Genomic DNA, 18737 nt, shown 5'->3' with positions numbered 1-18737 from the left:
ATAACATATTTGATTTTAACACAATGATTTTATTGAAAATTTTACAATTTTTCTATCATTATTTAATACATTACATTAGAAAAAATATGAAAATATTTTTTGTTCACATTTTTTGAACATAACTATAAAATAAATGAAAAAATGCTTATGTATGACATTTATATGCATGTGTCTTGAAAATTTTTTTACGTAAAACGTAAGTGAACAAACTGATAGTCATGAAAATCACAAAATGAGCAGACAGATACTGCATCATGAAAATAAATGAACAGACTAATACCTGCAAAGCAAAACCTAGATTGAACAAATGGCTACTCCTAATACCATCACATGTTGCTGTAAATTACATTTTATAAAGTACATGCTTGTAACATGAGACAAGTAATTATGCGCTACGAGCTAAAGACCACTATACACTACACATAGCTATATATAAAACAAACAATGGAAAGTCTAGGTTTGAATATCAACAGTTATGAAAAGGATAGATTGCTATTCACCATAAAGATGACACATTGAGTTACAGACTATTACACTAAGCTTTCAGCCAAAGCCTTCTTCAGGAAAGAAAGAAAACTCACAGAAGCAGGCACACCTCATGCACACCTGATCACTATCTCTGGTCCTCTTTCCACACAAAGTTTCAAAGCGCATAATGATATTCAGTACATACTGATTTACAGAATATAATACAAGGTGTCCCAGAAATGTGGCAAATTTTGAGGGGTCGTAGAGGATGTCTTAAGTAACATATTGACGATAGGAACCTGTGTCCAGACATCATCCAACAGCGTTGCAGTGTGTCAATGTTATAAGCATCGGTGCCAGCTATGAGGCCACCCTTTCAGCAGCAAATATGACTTTGTATGCTGACAGACCATAGGTAGAACAGCTCACAATGTTGTTTGTTATTCAGTGATCACAACTGATTACTCGATCATCATGAAGAAGATGGAGCTAGCTCCTGCATAGAAAGGTCTTGTCTCATACGAATGCAAAGCTCTGTTTCCATGGTGGATAATGGCTTTAGCCATGGGTTTCCATCTGGAGTTTATTTTTCTCCTGTATACTGGAAAATGCTGGAGATTTTAGAATGATGACGTTTACAGACAAGGGTTCCTATCCTTGATTTGTTTCTCAAGACACTCTCTACAACCCCTTGAAGTTTTCCACGACATTTCTGGGACACCTGTATTATATTCTGTAAATCAGTATGTACTGAATATCATTATGTGTTTGGGAACACTGTGTGCCTAGAGCTATGTATATGTAGCATAAGCTTGGCAAAGAACTAACACAGTGTTTAAAAAATACACTGTTATGGCATATATTATTATCATAAATTGTAAATGAGTGGCACAGTATAAAATTGGATCTAATACTGTTTCACATTCTCTTAATATTATACTTGAAATTCATTAGTCACAGCGTGAACAAGTAACTTCATCTTATTGCTTGTTCGTATAATGAACACATTGATAAAAAGCCACAATGACTGTCTCTTCTGATGTTTGAACTCCTCAAAAATTAAATTTGATAGAAACTTAGCCATTCTTTCTGGTAATTATCTGATTTAACACCAAATCTGTATTTTCTGTTGCTTGGAATGCGCCAGAGATAACTCGAAAACCTGTCATTTAAAAAGTTACAACCATATCTTTTCCCACATACTATAAGTTTCTTGTCACTTATTCCTCATTTTATCCTTTATGGGGTGTTTGTGGGACAACCTCCATCCCATAAAAGATAAAATGAAGAATAAGTGACAAGAAAGGTAAGGTTACTGCTCACAAAAAATGAATATATAAATTTTGTCAGATTTTAAGTACTGTTTCTTGTTGTAACCAGAGAGAACATTGTCTATTCATTGCTTTTATAATTATCCATTCATTCACTCATTCATTTTTTGTGTTCCATGTACCACATTACTAACCTGTTGAATCCTGTGCGGCCAGCAGTGGCCATATGCTTTACAATGTTAATCACAATATATCTTTCGGGTGGCTTGTAAAGTTGCAAGAAACCAATTTCAAAGTGTTGATCAAGATATTGTACCTGATTTCCTGTACAGTGGTGTCAGCTCAACATTAAAATACAAATAAATGCACAGTACTGCATGTCGCCACCAGTGGGCACATTGCATCATGTGTGAACCTCCTGGTGTCCACCAGCAATCACATGGCAATCAACATTTTAAGTATGATCATTCCAAAAGTATGGAGTGCAATGTTTGTCTAATTATACACTCCTGGAAATTGAAATAAGAACACCGTGAATTCATTGTCCCAGGAAGGGGAAACTTTATTGACACATTCCTGGGGTCAGATACATCACATGATCACACTGACAGAACCACAGGCACATAGACACAGGCAACAGAGCATGCACAATGTCGGCACTAGTACAGTGTATATCCACCTTTCGCAGCAATGCAGGCTGCTATTCTCCCATGGAGACGATCGTAGAGATGCTGGATGTAGTCCTGTGGAACGGCTTGCCATGCCATTTCCACCTGGTGCCTCAGTTGGACCAGCGTTCGTGCTAGACGTGCAGACCGCGTGAGACGACGCTTCATCCAGTCCCAAACATGCTCAATGGGGGACAGATCCGGAGATCTTGCTGGCCAGGGTAGTTGGCTTACACCTTCTAGAGCACGTTGGGTGGCACGGGATACATGCGGACGTGCATTGTCCTGTTGGAACAGCAAGTTCCCTTGCCGGTCTAGGAATGGTAGAACGATGGATTCGATGACGGTTTGGATGTACCGTGCACTATTCAGTGTCCCCTCGACGATCACCAGTGGTGTACGGCCAGTGTAGGAGATCGCTCCCCACACCATGATGCCGGGTGTTGGCCCTGTGTGCCTCGGTTGTATGCAGTCCTGATTGTGGCGCTCACCTGCACGGCGCCAAACACGCATACGACCATCATTGGCACCAAGGCAGAAGCGACTCTCATCGCTGAAGACGACACGTCTCCATTCGTCCCTCCATTCACGCCTGTCGCGACACCACTGGAGGCGGGCTGCACGATGTTGGGGCGTGAGCGGAAGATGGCCTAACGGTGTGCGGGACCGTAGCCCAGCTTCATGGAGACGGTTGCGAATGGTCCTCGCCGATACCCCAGGAGCAACAGTGTCCCTAATTTGCTGGGAAGTGGCGGTGCGGTCCCCTACGGCACTGCGTAGGATCCTACGGTCTTGGCGTGCATCCGTGCGTCGCTGCGGTCCGGTCCCAGGTCGACGGGCACGTGCACCTTCCGCCGACCACTGGCGACAACATCGATGTACTGTGGAGACCTCACGCCCCACGTGTTGAGCAATTCGGCGGTACGTCCACCCGGCCTCCCGCATGCCCACTATACGCCCTCGCTCAAAGTCCGTCAACTGCACATACGGTTCACGTCCACGCTGTCGCGGCATGCTACCAGTGTTAAAGACTGCGATGGAGCTCCGTATGCCATGGCAAACTGGTTGACACTGACGGCGGCGGTGCACAAATGCTGTGCAGCTAGCGCCATTCGACGGCCAACACCGCGGTTCCTGGTGTGTCCGCTGTGCCGTGCGTGTGATCATTGCTTGTACAGCCCTCTCGCAGTGTCCGGAGCAAGTATGGTGGGTCTGACACACCGGTGTCAATGTGTTCTTTTTTCCATTTCCAGGAGTGTATATTAAAAGAACAATTGACCTATTAAGTAGGCCATTCAATTTTTAATAAATGTCCAGAGCATGAAGTTTTTCTGGATTTACTCAAAATCTCAAAAATTGTCCCAGTATTCAAAAAAGGTGACAAACAATGCCCTCAGGGCTACTGGTCAGTATCTGTCATGTTAGTACTTAAAAAAATATTTGAATCGCTCATGAAGTGCAATTAAGAAATAATTTTGAAGAAAAAAGGAAAGATGATCATGACCTTCTTTACAACACTCAGTTTGGCTTTTGACCAAGTTAAAATACTTTAGAACCTGCCCTGAAAGTCAGTGATCATATTTTAACAGATTTTGAAAATTAGAAGATGGTAGCACTTTATTATATGATCCAAGTAGATTTACTACATTCCTTTCAACATATTGTAGTTTTATGGTGTACACACATCGACATTAGCAGTAATTTCCTCCTGTTAAAAACTGAACCCTGTTTGTCTTAGAAATAGACATTCCCTCCTAAGTAAAAGTTAATGCTGGTCTTCCACAGGGCTCTGCCATTGCCTGCTTCTGTTTCAATGTTTCTGCCAATTACCTGCTCCATTGTGTGTTACAGTCTGTTATCTACACTCATGCTCATAAATTAAGGATAATTGCAGAATGTGGTGCCACACAATGTGCCACAACACAAAACTGGCACTAATAGCGTAGGCACATAGGGAACACACACAACACAGATCTGTAAGGCCATGGTATTGATGTTAAGTTGAAAAAACCATCCCAAAACACATATGCTACAAAACGCCACTGTTTCCTGCACATGTACCCCGACATCAATATGGGATATAATCACCATGCACACATACACAGGCTGCACAACAGGTTGGCATACTCTGGATCAGGTGGTCGAGCAGATGCTGGGGTATAGCCTCCCATTCTTGCACCAGTGCCTGTCGGAGCTCCTGAAGTGTCGTAGGGGTTTGAAGACATGCAGCAAAACATCGACCAAGAGCATCCCAGATGTGCTCAGTGTGGTTTAGATCTGGCAAACAGGCAGGCCACTCCATTCGCCTGATATCTTCTGTTTCAAGATACCCCTCCACAATGGCAGCTTGGTGGGGCCGTGCGTTATCATCCATCAGGAGGAAGGTAGGGCCCACTGCACCTGTGAAAAGACGGACATACTGGTGCAAAATGATGCCCAATACACCTGATCTGTTAGAGTTCCTCTGTCAAAGACATGCTGGGGTGTACGTGCACCAATCATAATCCCAACCCACACCATCAAACCACGACCTCCATACAGGTCCCTTTCTAGGAAATTAAGGGGTTGGTATCTGGATCCTTGTTCACATCAGATGTAAACCCAGCGAGAATCGCTGTTCAGACTATACCTGGACTTGTCCATGACCATAACCTGGGACCACTGTTCCAATGACCATGTACTGTGTCCTTGACACAAGGCTGTATGGGCTCTCCTGTGACCAGGGGTCAGTGGAATGCACCTTGCAGGTCTCAGGCTGAATAAACCATGTCTGTTCAGTCGTCTGTAGACTATGTGTCTGGAGACAACTGTTCCAGTGGCTGCGTTAAGGTCCCGAGCAAGGCTACCTGCAGTACTCCATCGCCGTCTGTGGGCACTGATGGTGAGATATTGGTCTTCTTGTGGTGTTGTACACTGTGGACATCCCATACTGTAGTGCCTGGACATGTTTCCTGTCTGCTGGAATCGTTGCCATGGTCTTGAGATCACACTTTGTGGCACATGGAGGGCCTGTGCTACGAGCTGCTGTGTTTGACCAGCCTCCAGTCACCCTAGTATTCTACCCCTCATAAAGTCATCAATATGTGTTCTTTGAGCCATTTTCAACAAACGGTCACCATTAGCACATCTGAAAATGGCTGCACACTTACTCGCTGCACCGTACTCTGACATGCACCAACACACCTCTGTGTATGTGGACTGATTTCAGGGCCACCGTGCAACGACCGCAGGTCAAATGCACTGCATGGTCATACTCTGAGATGATTTAAACCCACAAACCACCCACCAGAGCGTTGTTTCACCATGTATCAGCATTATCCTTAATTTATGAGCATGAGTGTACTATGCTGCTACTTAAACTTCAACTGCTTTGCATTATAACTTTGGAACTCTTGACAAGAATACAGGGAAAACACTTAACTTTGCATTAAAGTGGTTTGCAGCCAAAAAACTTGTTTTTAATCCAAATAGAGCATGACAGCTACTTTTAGGTTTATCTAAGAATATAGAAAATAAATGTATCAAAGTTCAAGGAATTCATATTGACACTGAATTGAGTCAGGAAAGAAACATTATATTTCATCAGATACTTTAAAAAAATCTTTGTGTAAATGCTAGATGTCAAGGTGCTAGCAAACAGTTATTAAAAGTAAATATATTATGATACATGGTACTTATTTTTTTCATAAGACAACTAATTTTTCTACTTGCTTGTAATAGGTGAATGTGGAGTGAGAGCAACTCAACTACAAAAAGAACAAAGTGGAAGTTGGACTCTTATAGCAACAAACTCAACTGACACCTATTCAGGTTCCTTAATTGTTACTGTTACAGGTAATAACATTATAAATTATAAAATATTAGCTGCTCTTGTTGTGCTATGGCAGGTTTCTTATTACTGAAATGCTGTTCAGATTATTAACACATTGTTCTGAATGCACAAGCTGAACAAATCAAGTAACTATAAGCAAAATATGTTTGTACTGTTTTTAGAACTGAGTACATGAAACGATATGCACTTTGTCTCTACCTGGAAAGTTGCTGGCAAACTACACACACCAAGGACTGAAATTTCTTGTCAGCCATGGTCAAATAACGTAGAAGTAGTCAGCTGTAGTGGAGGGCTAAGTATCTTTATTTATCAGGAAACAACAGCACCAGTGACCAATTGCAACTTCCTTGCCTTGCGTTCCACAAAAAGTTTGTTTGCCTGTCTGTGTATAGCACTGAAAGAATTTTGCAGTGGAGAAATATTTGGTTCAGCTTGTGCCTGAATGAGTGACATCACCTGCATTGTGAACAATTGTTGACGGTGAAGCTGTGCCTGCAAGGCACTAGAACAGTGGTGACTATCATCTTTGCCCTGCTTGCCATGTAAACTTACAGTATCATTGTGACCTTCATGTCCACATGGAAAGCAACCAATGTTATGGCATGGACAATACTTACAATCGTGCCTTGAAAAACACAGGCAATGGTTTTTACCTGGAGTTTTGTAACTCTCTCCATGTGCTACAAGACTGAAAGTTGTTACTTCTACTGTTCCTACTGTTTGTCTGAACACTATTCTTAATTACTTGAACACTATGATGTACATGGTACTGAGTGTCTGATGCACTATGAACAAAAGAAATACAATGAGCCTCAAAATCAATCTCTTCTGAGTCCACAATTGTTTGAGATTCCACAACAGATAGTACTGGTTTTAAATCAGGACCTGACAGTTTTAGAGATGCAGTGTGAATGTATTCATTGGATAGATTCTGCATAATAGCATCACTTACAATTACTTCACATCATTATGCCACATGAACATTTAAACTTGCAATGTCTGGTGAGAGCTCTGAGTTCTACTGTCTACTGTTTGACTGTCTGAGCAGACTGCTTCTTCGGACAAAAAAATTTAAGCCTAGCAGCTGCTACATGGCCTTTAATGTCAAAATAGTCATCTAACAATATCACAATGGTGCCATGTGTGACTTTCTCAGGAATAGTTTCTGTGCAATGTTTAACACAGAGTTTGTACACGTTGGGATCAACAGTGGACAAAAAGTAAGTTCTGCATTCTACAACTGTTATTATGTAGGCAGCAAGTGTTCCCCTAATTGTGATCTGTAGACCAACTATTCTTTGTCCTTGCTTTGTTATGGGTGAAATTATGGAGCAGCTACTGGAAACAATGAAACCACAACTCCTTCAGAAAGAAAATCTCATACTATGGTTTGACACAGTCTTTGCCACAGGACAGCTTGATAATTTACTACAAATGTCATTGACTGTGAAAGCATCACTTGATGCACAGATTAACAAAGCTGTTCTTGCACAGTACAAAATGCAACATTTACATAAGTACATTTCATCAGAAACTTTAACTGTCACTGTTCTACATGATGATGTTGGCTGCCATAGGTGATGTCTTGAACTGGGCTGAGCTCTTACATGCTTAGCACTATACTGACCTCAGTGAGAAGGTGCTGCTATGCTGAGAGCAAGGAATAGTCTTCAGGAGGCCCTTCCATTGGTTGATGCAGATTGCAGCAAACCCTTGATAATGTCTGTGGTATCAATTCGTGTTGCCGTGCTTGCGTGACACCGCAATCTCTAGGTGACACCTCGTAATCACTCCTATAGCTATGAAACCATCATGATTTCAACAAGAAAATCTCATATTATGGTTCACACAATTAGAAAGTGAATTTATCCTTGAATGAATGACAGAAGATGAAACAAAAGATAGCTACATAATTTCTCCTCTTAATGTATACTTGTTCACAGAGTCACAAAATATTCTAGTGTCACCAACAACCACTCACAATCAAATACAATGCTATTAAGCACATTTTGGTCAACTGCTTGCCACAACTGGAGGCTAAGTGACTCAATGAACCGTTAAGAATTGAGGGGCTTCAAGACTGTTGCTATGCCTGTTTGTGTTCTTCAAACACAATGAGGACATGCAGCAGATGATGACCATATGTCTTTATAGCTGACCCATTTGCAGTGAATGGGTAATTATCATTGGTAGTACATTATTGTAGGCAGTCTGAAGAGGGTACAGATTTCAGTACCCATGTTGGTCATGAATCTTGGTGTAGTTGCACATTCAGTTACAAATAATCAACAATACCAGCTCCTCTTCTTTCTCCATCTCTGTCTTTCCCCTCCCTCTTCCATCTCCTCCTTTCCCCTCTCTGTCCCCATTGCCTCCCTCCCCCTTTTCTCTCTGACCATCTCTCTTCCCCCTCTCTCTGACCTTGAGCCTTGTGTACTGTTACTGCAAGTGATAACTGTATTGGGAATTGAAATTGCTAGAAGTGAATGAGTAAATTGGTTGAAATTGTTGATAAATGGGGTATGAGCAAAACCTTTCAAGCTGTTGGATCTATGATAATAGTAACTTCAATGACAGTATTTTGCATCCTTTTAATCTATGAATGTGTAGGATTGCAAAGTTCAGAATGTGTGGTAGTACTCTAATCACAACAGTCATAAAATCAACTTTCCTATTTTCTGTTAAAACCAACTGTGAGGAAGAAACCATAAGAGCACATTGCTGTGTGTACAATTTTTGTTTAAAATTACCTATGAGGAAATAGAATATATATTGTAGAAAAAAATTATCTAATGTTTTAAATGCCCTGCATCTGAGTCAAAATTGTCTGTGAGATATCTTTCAGATATTTCTCTACAGCTGATACAAATTTATTTTGGAACCAGGTTTTGCAGATTTCCGTATTCGTCCATGTTTTCTTTTGATGAACATAATGTCAGGGCAGTGATTTCTAATTTTTCAGGTTTTTGAAAGCTACAGGTTTTGGTGATTTTCACAGTAATGTATTTCTAAGCTTTTGGAGACCAGTTGCATTACTACAAGCCAATATGGGATTTGTACCATACTTATCTTGTATCTTGGTGCTACAGCTTCCTTTTTTGAAGCAAGCATTTTTGAGGGAGCATCTTGTAATTTAAACCACAGTTGTTCACCAGAAATTCCACCCTCATCAATTAATTTTGAACCATAGTCTTTTAAACAGTGGCACAGCCTCTTTGTCCATGGATAAAGCCTCTTAACCAATTGTAATTATGCCAATAACAAATCATTTTTTGCACCGAGCCAACCATCTACCACTGGTCGTAAGTTCTGAATCTTCTCCTTCTATTTTCCACTGAAATTGCAATGCTTTTTTCTGCAATATTGGCTCAGTAATGTGCAGACCTTTTCCTCTTAAACGTTTATGCCACAAAAATAAAGCTTCCTTCACTTCTTTATGCTTAACTTTCAGCATTGTCTTCCTTACTTCTATTCCACTTCCACCAGCATGGGGCACACATGACTTTCCAATTTCTGCTCAATTTTTCTTCCACTCTCAAACAGTATTTTTTCCCACCCCTAACCCCAAAGCAATAGTTTTGGCTGCTATCCCCACAATCCAGCCACGTTACAACAATATAGTTTCTGATTCATAGTCACTAGAAATCTTTTTTGTTTGTCACCCATATTGGGTTCTAAATATAAAGGGCCACACAAAACAACAACTGGACAATGCACACACTTTTGAAGTCTGATATACAGCTGAAGAAATAAAGAACACAGGGTTGGCAACAGAGCTGCTGTCTGTGTTTGTTCATTGTTCTTTGTGGGCATTAGAAAAGGGCTTGTTTGTTGAAGAGTGGTCTGCTACTTTATTAAATATTAACAGTATAGTATGTACCTTATAATTGTGACTCTAGATGTGCTAGAAGCACAAAAGACACACAATACATTTTGAAGGGCCTCGCAGTATTGTAGGTGGCACTTGCTTTCTAAAGCTTTGGAAAAGAACAGTACCTACAAAAAGATAATTCTCATTTCATCATGGAGAAAACAAAGGGCTTAATGGCCAATAGCTATAATTGCGTGAATCTTTTTGTTGTGCCTATCGCGACTCAGCATCTCGTTATATGGTGAGTAGCAACCAGGTAGTAATGAGCTGGAGTCAAGAGTCTATTGTATATTGAAAAATGTGTATCCTTTGTCCATCTAAATTTTTATTAGAGTATCAAGTAATGATTTGAAGGAAATCAGTCAAGAACTTTTTGAAGTTTCTGCTAACAATGTTTCTCCTTTCTATACCATATTATTTATGTCAAACAAATATATATCCTATGTCTGCCCGAATGTTTATTAGAGCTTTATGTAAAAATTTGAAGTAAATTGGTCTAGTACTTTTCAACAACCTATCTTTACTGTAGAGTGAAAATCTTATTCTGGAAACATCCCCCAGGCTGTGGCTAATCCATGTCTCCGCAATATCCTTTCTTTCAGGAGTGCTAGTTCTGCCAGTTTTGCAGGAGAGCTTCTGTAAAGTTTGGAAGGTAGGAGACGAGGTACTGGCAGAAGTAAAGCTGTGAGGATGGGGCGTGAGTCATGCTTGGGTACCTCAGTTGGTAGAGCACTTGCCCGCGGAAGGCAAAGGTCCCAAGTTTGAGTCTCGGCGTGGCACACAGTTTTAATCTGCCAGGAAGTTTCATATCAGTGCACACTCCGCTGAAGAGTGAAAATCTCATTCCTATGTGTTACTTTGTTTCTTATGCAGCTGAATTCCTTAATTTCATCTTCTTCATGCTCATGAATTATGATGTTAAGCTTCTTGCTGTTCTCATTTCCATTACTTTTGTCTTTGGTTTATTCTCAATCTGTATCTGTACTCATAAGACTGTTTATTCCATTCAACAAATCCTGTAATTCTTCTTTACCTTCACGGGGCGTAGCAATGTTACCAGGAAATCTGATTATTGCAATTCTTTCACCATGAATTTTATTCCCACTTTTGAAACTTTATTTTATTTCTGTCACTGTTTCTTCAATGTATAGAATGAACAGTAGGGGTGGAAGACTGCATCCCTGGCTTACATCTGTTTGAATTTTAGTACTTCATCCTTGGTCCTCTAGTCTAATTATTCCCTCTTGATTCTTGCACATATTGTATATTATCAATCTTTCCCTATAGCTTACTCCTATTTTTCTCAGAATTTTGAACATCTTGCACCATTTCATACTGCTGAATGCCCTTTCCAAATCACAGTTCCTGTGAACGTGTCTTGATGTTTCTTCAGTCTTGTTTCCATCATCAAGTGCAATTTCAGGGCTGACTCCCTGGTCCCTGTACCTTTCCTAAAGCCAAATTGATCATTGTCTAATAGGTCCTCAGATTTCTCTTCTATTATTCTGTATATTATTCTTGTCAGTAGGGTGGATGCATGAGTTGTTAAGCTGATGGTATAATAGTTACAATTACCAGCTATTGCTATGTTTGAAATTATATCGATGATGGTTTTCTGAAAATCTGATTGTACGAAGGTAATCCCAAAAGTAAGGTCTCCTATTTTTTTATAAGTATATAGACCTGTTTATTTCTACAATGGTTTACATCAGTTTACAGCTTGAACATTTAGCTATTTTTCAACATAATCACAATTTCTTTTGATGAATTTTTGTAGATGCTGTGGCAGGTTTTGTATGCCATGTCATACCAGCTTGCTGCCATGCTGTTAACAAAATTATGAACCTTTTCTTTCACCTCGTCATCGGAGGTGGATCACTGGGACCACATTTAACACTGACAGGTACTGTGAGACTCTGAAAAAACTCAAATGGGCAATTCAGAACCGGAGAAGAGGAATGTTGAGCAAGGGCGTACACATTCTCCATGACAACACTTGCCCGCACATTGCTCGGCAAACCGTTGCTCTCCTGCAACAGTTTCAGTGGAACATAATCACCCACCCACCCTATAGTCCTAACTTGGCGCCCATTGACTATCACCTGTTCCCTAGATTAAAAGAAAATTTGGCCAGAAAGCTATTCAGCTCCGACAACGAGGTGAAAGAAGTGGTTCACAACTTTCTGAACAGCATGGAGGTAAGCTGATATGACATGGGCATACAAAAACTGCCACAGCACCTACAAAAATGCATTGACAGAAATGGTGATTATGTAGAAAAATAGCTAAATGTTCAAGCTGTAAACTGATATAAACCATTATAGAAAAAGACAGGTCTATGTACTTATAAAAAAATGCAGACTTTACTTTTGGGATTACCCTCGTATGTTGCCTGACTCATAGATTCTACACCTCAAACTGAAAAGTAATTTGGTTACCACTTTCCCCAACGATTTTAGAAACTCCAACAGCATGTTATGTATCCCATCTACCTTATTTGATCTGAAGTCCTCCAAAACTCTTTTAAATTCTGACTCTAATACTGAATCCCCTGTCTCTTTCATATTGATTTCAGTTTCTACTTCTGTTACATCTTCAGACAATTTGTCTCCTCCCAGAAGCCTTCAGTGTACTCTTTCCACCTACCTGTTCTCTCCTCTGTGTTTAACAGGGGAATTCCCATTGACTCTTAATTATGCTGCCCGTGCTTTTAATTTCACCAAATGTTGTTTTGACTTTACTATATGCTAAGTCAGTACTTCTGACAATCATATCCTTTTTGATTTCACATCTTTCCTGCATCCATTTCTCCTTGGTTTACCTGCACTTCCTATTTATTTTATTTGTAACTGGCTCATATTGCAGTATTCCTATCTTTCCCTCAACATTTTTGTACTTTCTTCTTTTGATGATCAGTTGAAGTATATCTTTGTTACCCAATGTTTCTTTGCAGTTACCTTTCTAGTAACTATGTTTGTCGTTCCAACACCAGTGATTGCCCTTTTTAGAGATGTCCCCTCCTCTTCAACTGAATTACCTACTGTGGTACTCCTGATCACAGTATACACATCTTTAGTGAACTTCAAATGTGTCTTATCCTTCCTCAGTATTTCAGTATCCAACTTCCTTCCACACTGCTTACTTCAGTCTACTCTTCATGATTATTAAATTGTGATTTGAGTCTATATCTGCTCCTGGGTATGAAACAGTCTGAGCATGATGTAATCCAGCTGGAATCTTCATTTGTCTCTGTGACTTTTCCACATATACATTTTCCTCTTGAGACTCTTCAACAGAATATTTGCTATTACTAGCTGAAATTGTTTGCAGGACTCAAGTTTTTCCCCTCTCTCATTCTTACTATCATATACTCCCATAATCCTTTCTTCTTCTCCTTTCCCTTTGACTGCATTAAAAACCCAATGACTATTAGATTTTCAATTCCCTTTAAGTACTGAATTACTCATTCAATATCTTCATATACTTTCTCTATTGCTTCATTTTCTGCTAGTGACGTAGGCATCTATACTTCAACTATTGTCGTCAGCATTGGTTTGTTGTTGATTCTGATGAGAACAACTCTTATCACTGAATGGTTTGTGGTTACTCACTTTCTGTCCTACCTTCCTATTCATAAAAAATATATAAATATAGCAATTATTCTTTCACATCTTCCAGTTTCCCTATCACATTCAGTCTTCTGACATCTCATACTATGATTTATAGGGTATTACCCTTTCATTGATTATTCCATCTTTTTCTCATTCTCACCTCCCCCAGATATCCGAAAGGGGGACTAAACTGGAATCTTTTGCCAGTGGAGAGATCATCGTGGCACTCTTTTAGTTATAGAACACAGAAGGAAAACATTGGCCATTTAGTGTACCAGACTGAAAGATTTAGAGGTCAGTATGTCATGCAACATTATGCCTCCTCACATTGTAACACCTGGATGACCAAATTATCATGTTCGACAATGTTCCTTGGTGGACTACATATTCTCACCTGTCACCATAAGGGAGTATGTCCAGAATCACTATGCAAACTGAATCTGCTCTCATCTGAGAAGAGCATGAGACCCCTGTCCTTATTGATTCAATACCTTTGCTACCAAAATCACAAATGGTGTTACCAATGTGCGGGTGTCAACGGAACATGACGTGCTGGTTATCAGAAAAAGAGACCACTCCCACGCAGTTGACATGCCACTGTGGAGTGTGAGATTGCCTGCCTTGCAGTTCTGATAAATGTGATTGCAAATGTGCCCACTGTTTGATGTAGGTCCCTTCTTACCTGTTGCACACTGTAACAGTAATCTGCTGTTGTAGTTGACTATGGCTGACCATTCCTCTCCTTTGGGCAGCAGTACCTATGGTTCAGAACACTCCCCATCATGTGAAACAGTGCTGTGTGCAATACCAATTTCCTGGGTTACACTCATTACACTTTGTGCTTCTTCCACTTTCCCAATGATTCTTCCTTGTATGAAGTCATCCAAATGTTTTCTCTGAACATGTTGTAATGAATAACACCACCACAGTGCACTGTAACTTCTCACTGATTGACACACACTGTCTATTTGAGTTCCTTCAGCTGCCTTGTGTTGTGGGGCAAGCCTTTTCAAACTGTAGTCACATGATCCCACACAATGGAATGTACAACTTTCTGTATATGACTGGGAGACATCTAGCAACATCCTCCTTCACTTTCATTCATTTTCCATCCTTTAGTTTTGCAGAGCAGTGTACATGAAGTTGACTAAACTTGCTGCTTGATTTTGTTTAATTTTTTATTATTTTGAAGGAATGTTTGATTTAATTTGCACTATTATTTTTACTTGTCAGGACTGTATCAGGTGGGCATCTGGGATGGTTTTCTACATGTAAAATGATAAATGCCAGGGTTCAGGGAAAAAAATGGCACATGGTACAGAAAGAGGACTGGTGGACGCATCAAGAGAGTTAAGGAAGCTCGCAGGCAAGAGAGCTACCCGCTGTTGTGACCACAACCTCACCAACTCTCTTGCTTACCTCACATGATAGCACCTGGTCCTCACAGTGGTGGGTTTGTGGCAGAAACTTGGCGTTTCTCACTCAGCAATACTGTGGTGGTGTCCCTGGCTCAGTGTAAAAGCGTGGGAGCCAGCCACAAGTATGACGGAGTAGTTTACGTAACTGCTAATGTATTGCCTGAGGCTAAGTTAAAATGATGGAAGTAGAATACAATACAATTTTTTCCATTATTGCTTGTTACCATGTACTTTTTTTTTTACTTATATGGAAGGAAACCAATATTTAGTATTTTTTATTTAAAATGGGGGTCTTAAAACTGATAGAAAGATAAATTCTCATTTTAAAAAAAATTGATTATGATATATACAATTGGGCCATTGGGCCAGGGAGTACAAAGTTTTTGTTTTTACTTTACAATATCATGATCCATTGGTGTCACTTGAGTCAGTCATAAATAGAAGTATGTGGTGATATAACATCTTTTCTACACACTTTGGAAAGCCATCAGAGTTGGTGCAGCAGCAAGTAGTTAACCATATGCATGGAACCAAGGCACAGTGGCAGTGACTAGCTGGGCTGCAGCTGAGCTGAAGTGCATTATCACCCAGGCGTTGTTATACAGACCAGGAGTCGAAGTGATTAGAGGGCTGACTGGTTGAATGAGAGCATGTTGAATACCAGTGACTACATCACTCGTAGGTGCGAATTGCGACAATGGAGGCCAAAGTGACTCACAATAAAAAGGGGGTAAACTAACAATAAGAGATAGATACTAATACAGAACAAGCCTGTCAGAGGCGTAATTGGCAATTCAAGAAACCAAGTATCAAATGTTTTCATTACAAATAGGTAGTTTGTTTTTACTCATGGTATCTGAAAACTACTTTTCCATAAACTGTTTTTAACAAATTTGCTGAAAACTTGAGCAGACAGCTATACAAAACTCTGTAGCTTAACATATTGGGAGGGCCATGCCTGTGAAGTAGTGTGACTCATCAGATGTTACCCACGGTATTCACCATTTGGCTGGAGATCTGGTACAAACTGTGGTAGTGGCTTGCAGGATATACAGTAGCCATATTTATACAAAATCCATACAGTGATGTCAATGACCATTAGAGCTACAGGTGCAGAGGTAATGCTTGGAATGACCACTTGATTGGAATAACTCTGAGTGTGCCATTCAGCAATGTGCATGGTAGTGCAGTCGAGAGTAATTTGTCCACATCCCTTGACCAGTAGTTCACTTATGGACTCTAAGAGATAGCTCCGAGATGTGTTGGATAACACCAGATAGTCGTTCGATTGTGGTAAAGGTACTGGTACTTCAGGCAGGTGCAACAGGAATGGCCTAAGACTAACATTATGTATCTAAAGCAAATGAGCTGAAAATTTAATAGTAGTGGTGATTATGTCACACAAAGAAATATTAAGTAAAAGACCACTGTCTGCAGTTGTGATATGATATGTCTGGGACGTGGCCATGGGCTGGTAGCAAGTTAAAAAATATTGTAATAATAGGTTGATGCATGGAATATATTGTACTATTGCCAACAGGGGTGGACCAAGGTCAACGCATTGTCAGAGCAATGTGAGGGCAAGGAGGGATGGTAGTTTTTCCTAGAAATAGTGTAAGTTCACAGCTCTTTATGCTAGTGTTGACTGATAAAGTAGGATGCATATAGTAATTAATGTGTGGACAACACTTAAGGCTATTGAGATGCATGGTGGTGTGTTTTTGACAATCTCTGCTAATTACCAGGATGTCATTTATTTGCAGAGTATGTGTTTTTCAATTGTAGGCCAGTTAACTGGGAATGGGTGTAAGTGGTAACATTCAAGCTCACAGTTGGTACAAGTAATAGGTAACAATATCTGTGCACACAGCTTGCTTGCTGATCATGACAAGTGTACCTGAGTGGCAGAGTAATAGTGTGATAGAGTTGGTTGTCAAATGGGATAAATCATCTGTATGGGTGGCATCAAGTGGGATGAGATGCACTACGTGATCAAAAGTACCGGATACCTGCCTGAAAATAACTTACACATTTGTGGTGCCCTCCATTGGTAATGCTGGAATTCAATATATGGTTGGCCCACACTTAGCCTTGATGACAGCTTCCACTCTCATAGGCACACATTCAACCAGGTGCTGGAAAGTTTCTTGGGGAATGGCAGCCTATTCTTCACTGAGTGCTGCACTGGGGAGAGGTATCAATGTCAGTTGGTGAGGTCTGGCATGAAGTCGGCATTCCAAAACATCCCAAAGGTGCTCTATAGGATTCAGGTCAGGACTCTGTGCAGGCCAGTCCATTACAGGAATGTTATTATCATGTAACTACTCTTCCATAGGTCGTGCATTCTGAACATGTACTTGATTCTGTTGAAAGATGCAGTCACCATCCCCGAATTGGTCTTCAACAGTGGGAAGCAAGAAGATGCTTAAAACATAAATGTAGGCCTGTGCTGTGATAGTGCCATGCAAAACAACAGGGGGTGGAAGCCCCCTCCATGGAAAACACGATTACACCATAGCACCTCCGCCTCCGAATTTTACTGTTGGCACTACACATGCTGGCAGATGATGTTCACTGGGCATTCGCCATATCCAAACCCCGTCATCAGATCACCACATTGTGTACCGTGATTCGTCGCTCCACACAATGTTTTTCCACTGTTCAATCATTCAATGTTTATGCTCCTCTCACCAAGCAAGGCCTCGTTTGGCTTTTACCAGTGTGATGTGTGGCTTTTGAGCAGCCGCTTGACCATTAAATCCAAGTTTTATCACCTCCCACCTAACCGTCATAGTACTTGCTGTGGATCCTAATGGAGTTTGGGATTCCTGTGTGATGGTCTGGATAGATTGCTACCTATTGCACATTACAACACTGTTCAACTGTTGGTGGTCTCTGTCAGTCATCAGGCGAGGTCGGCCTGTACACTTTTGTGCTGTACGTGTCCCTTCATGTTTCCACTTCACTATCACATCGGAAACAGTGGACCTAGGGATGATTAGGAGTGTATAAATCTCATGTACAGATGTATGACACAAGTAACACCCAATCACCTGACTACATTCGAAGTCCGTGATTTCCATGGAGTGCCCCATTCCGCTCTCTAAATGTCTAATGACTACTGATGTCACTGATATGGAGTTCCTGATATTAGTGGCAGCACAATGCACTTAATATGAAACATGTATGTTTTTGGGGGTGTCTGGATATTTTGATCACATAATGTATTAGTGAGAATGTGTAAGAACATCTTTGATGTTAGTAAGTTAGAGCTGAGTTTTTGTTGCAGGCCTAACTGTATATTGATATGCTAATGTGTAAGAACATCTTTGAGGTTAGTAAGTTAGGGCTGAGTTTTTGTTGCAGGCCTAACTGAATAGTATCATAGAGGATATTGATATGCAATTGGAGTGCATGTGTACTGTATAGTAAAATCTGCATCACCCTGATTACTTCAAGAGAAGAAGTTATGTTCAGTAGGTCTTGTTGCACATTGACCAATTCCAGCTCTATCGAGTTCCTCAATTCTTTATATTAAATTGATGTCTACATTATGGATTTGTTGGGTAGTCGATCGAAGATTATCTTCAATATGTTC

At 40.4% G+C, this 18737-nt stretch overlaps 1 protein-coding gene across 1 annotated transcript in view; it reads left to right on the top strand.

Moving 5' to 3' along the window:
• The window catches only part of LOC126475013 (uncharacterized), a 276772-nt gene that overhangs the window by 29494 nt on the left and 228541 nt on the right, over nucleotides 1-18737 (top strand). The window contains exon 3 of the mRNA XM_050102551.1: nucleotides 6128-6241. The gene's annotated coding sequence lies outside the window, so the exon portion shown is untranslated. The remainder of the gene's footprint in view (nucleotides 1-6127; nucleotides 6242-18737) is intronic.

Source organism: Schistocerca serialis, chromosome 4 (genome assembly GCF_023864345.2).
Source record: "Schistocerca serialis cubense isolate TAMUIC-IGC-003099 chromosome 4, iqSchSeri2.2, whole genome shotgun sequence".
In the NCBI taxonomy this organism is placed as follows: Eukaryota; Metazoa; Arthropoda; class Insecta; order Orthoptera; family Acrididae; genus Schistocerca; species Schistocerca serialis.
Note: the sequence above shows the minus strand (reverse complement) of the source record. Positions and strands in the feature narration are given on the sequence as shown.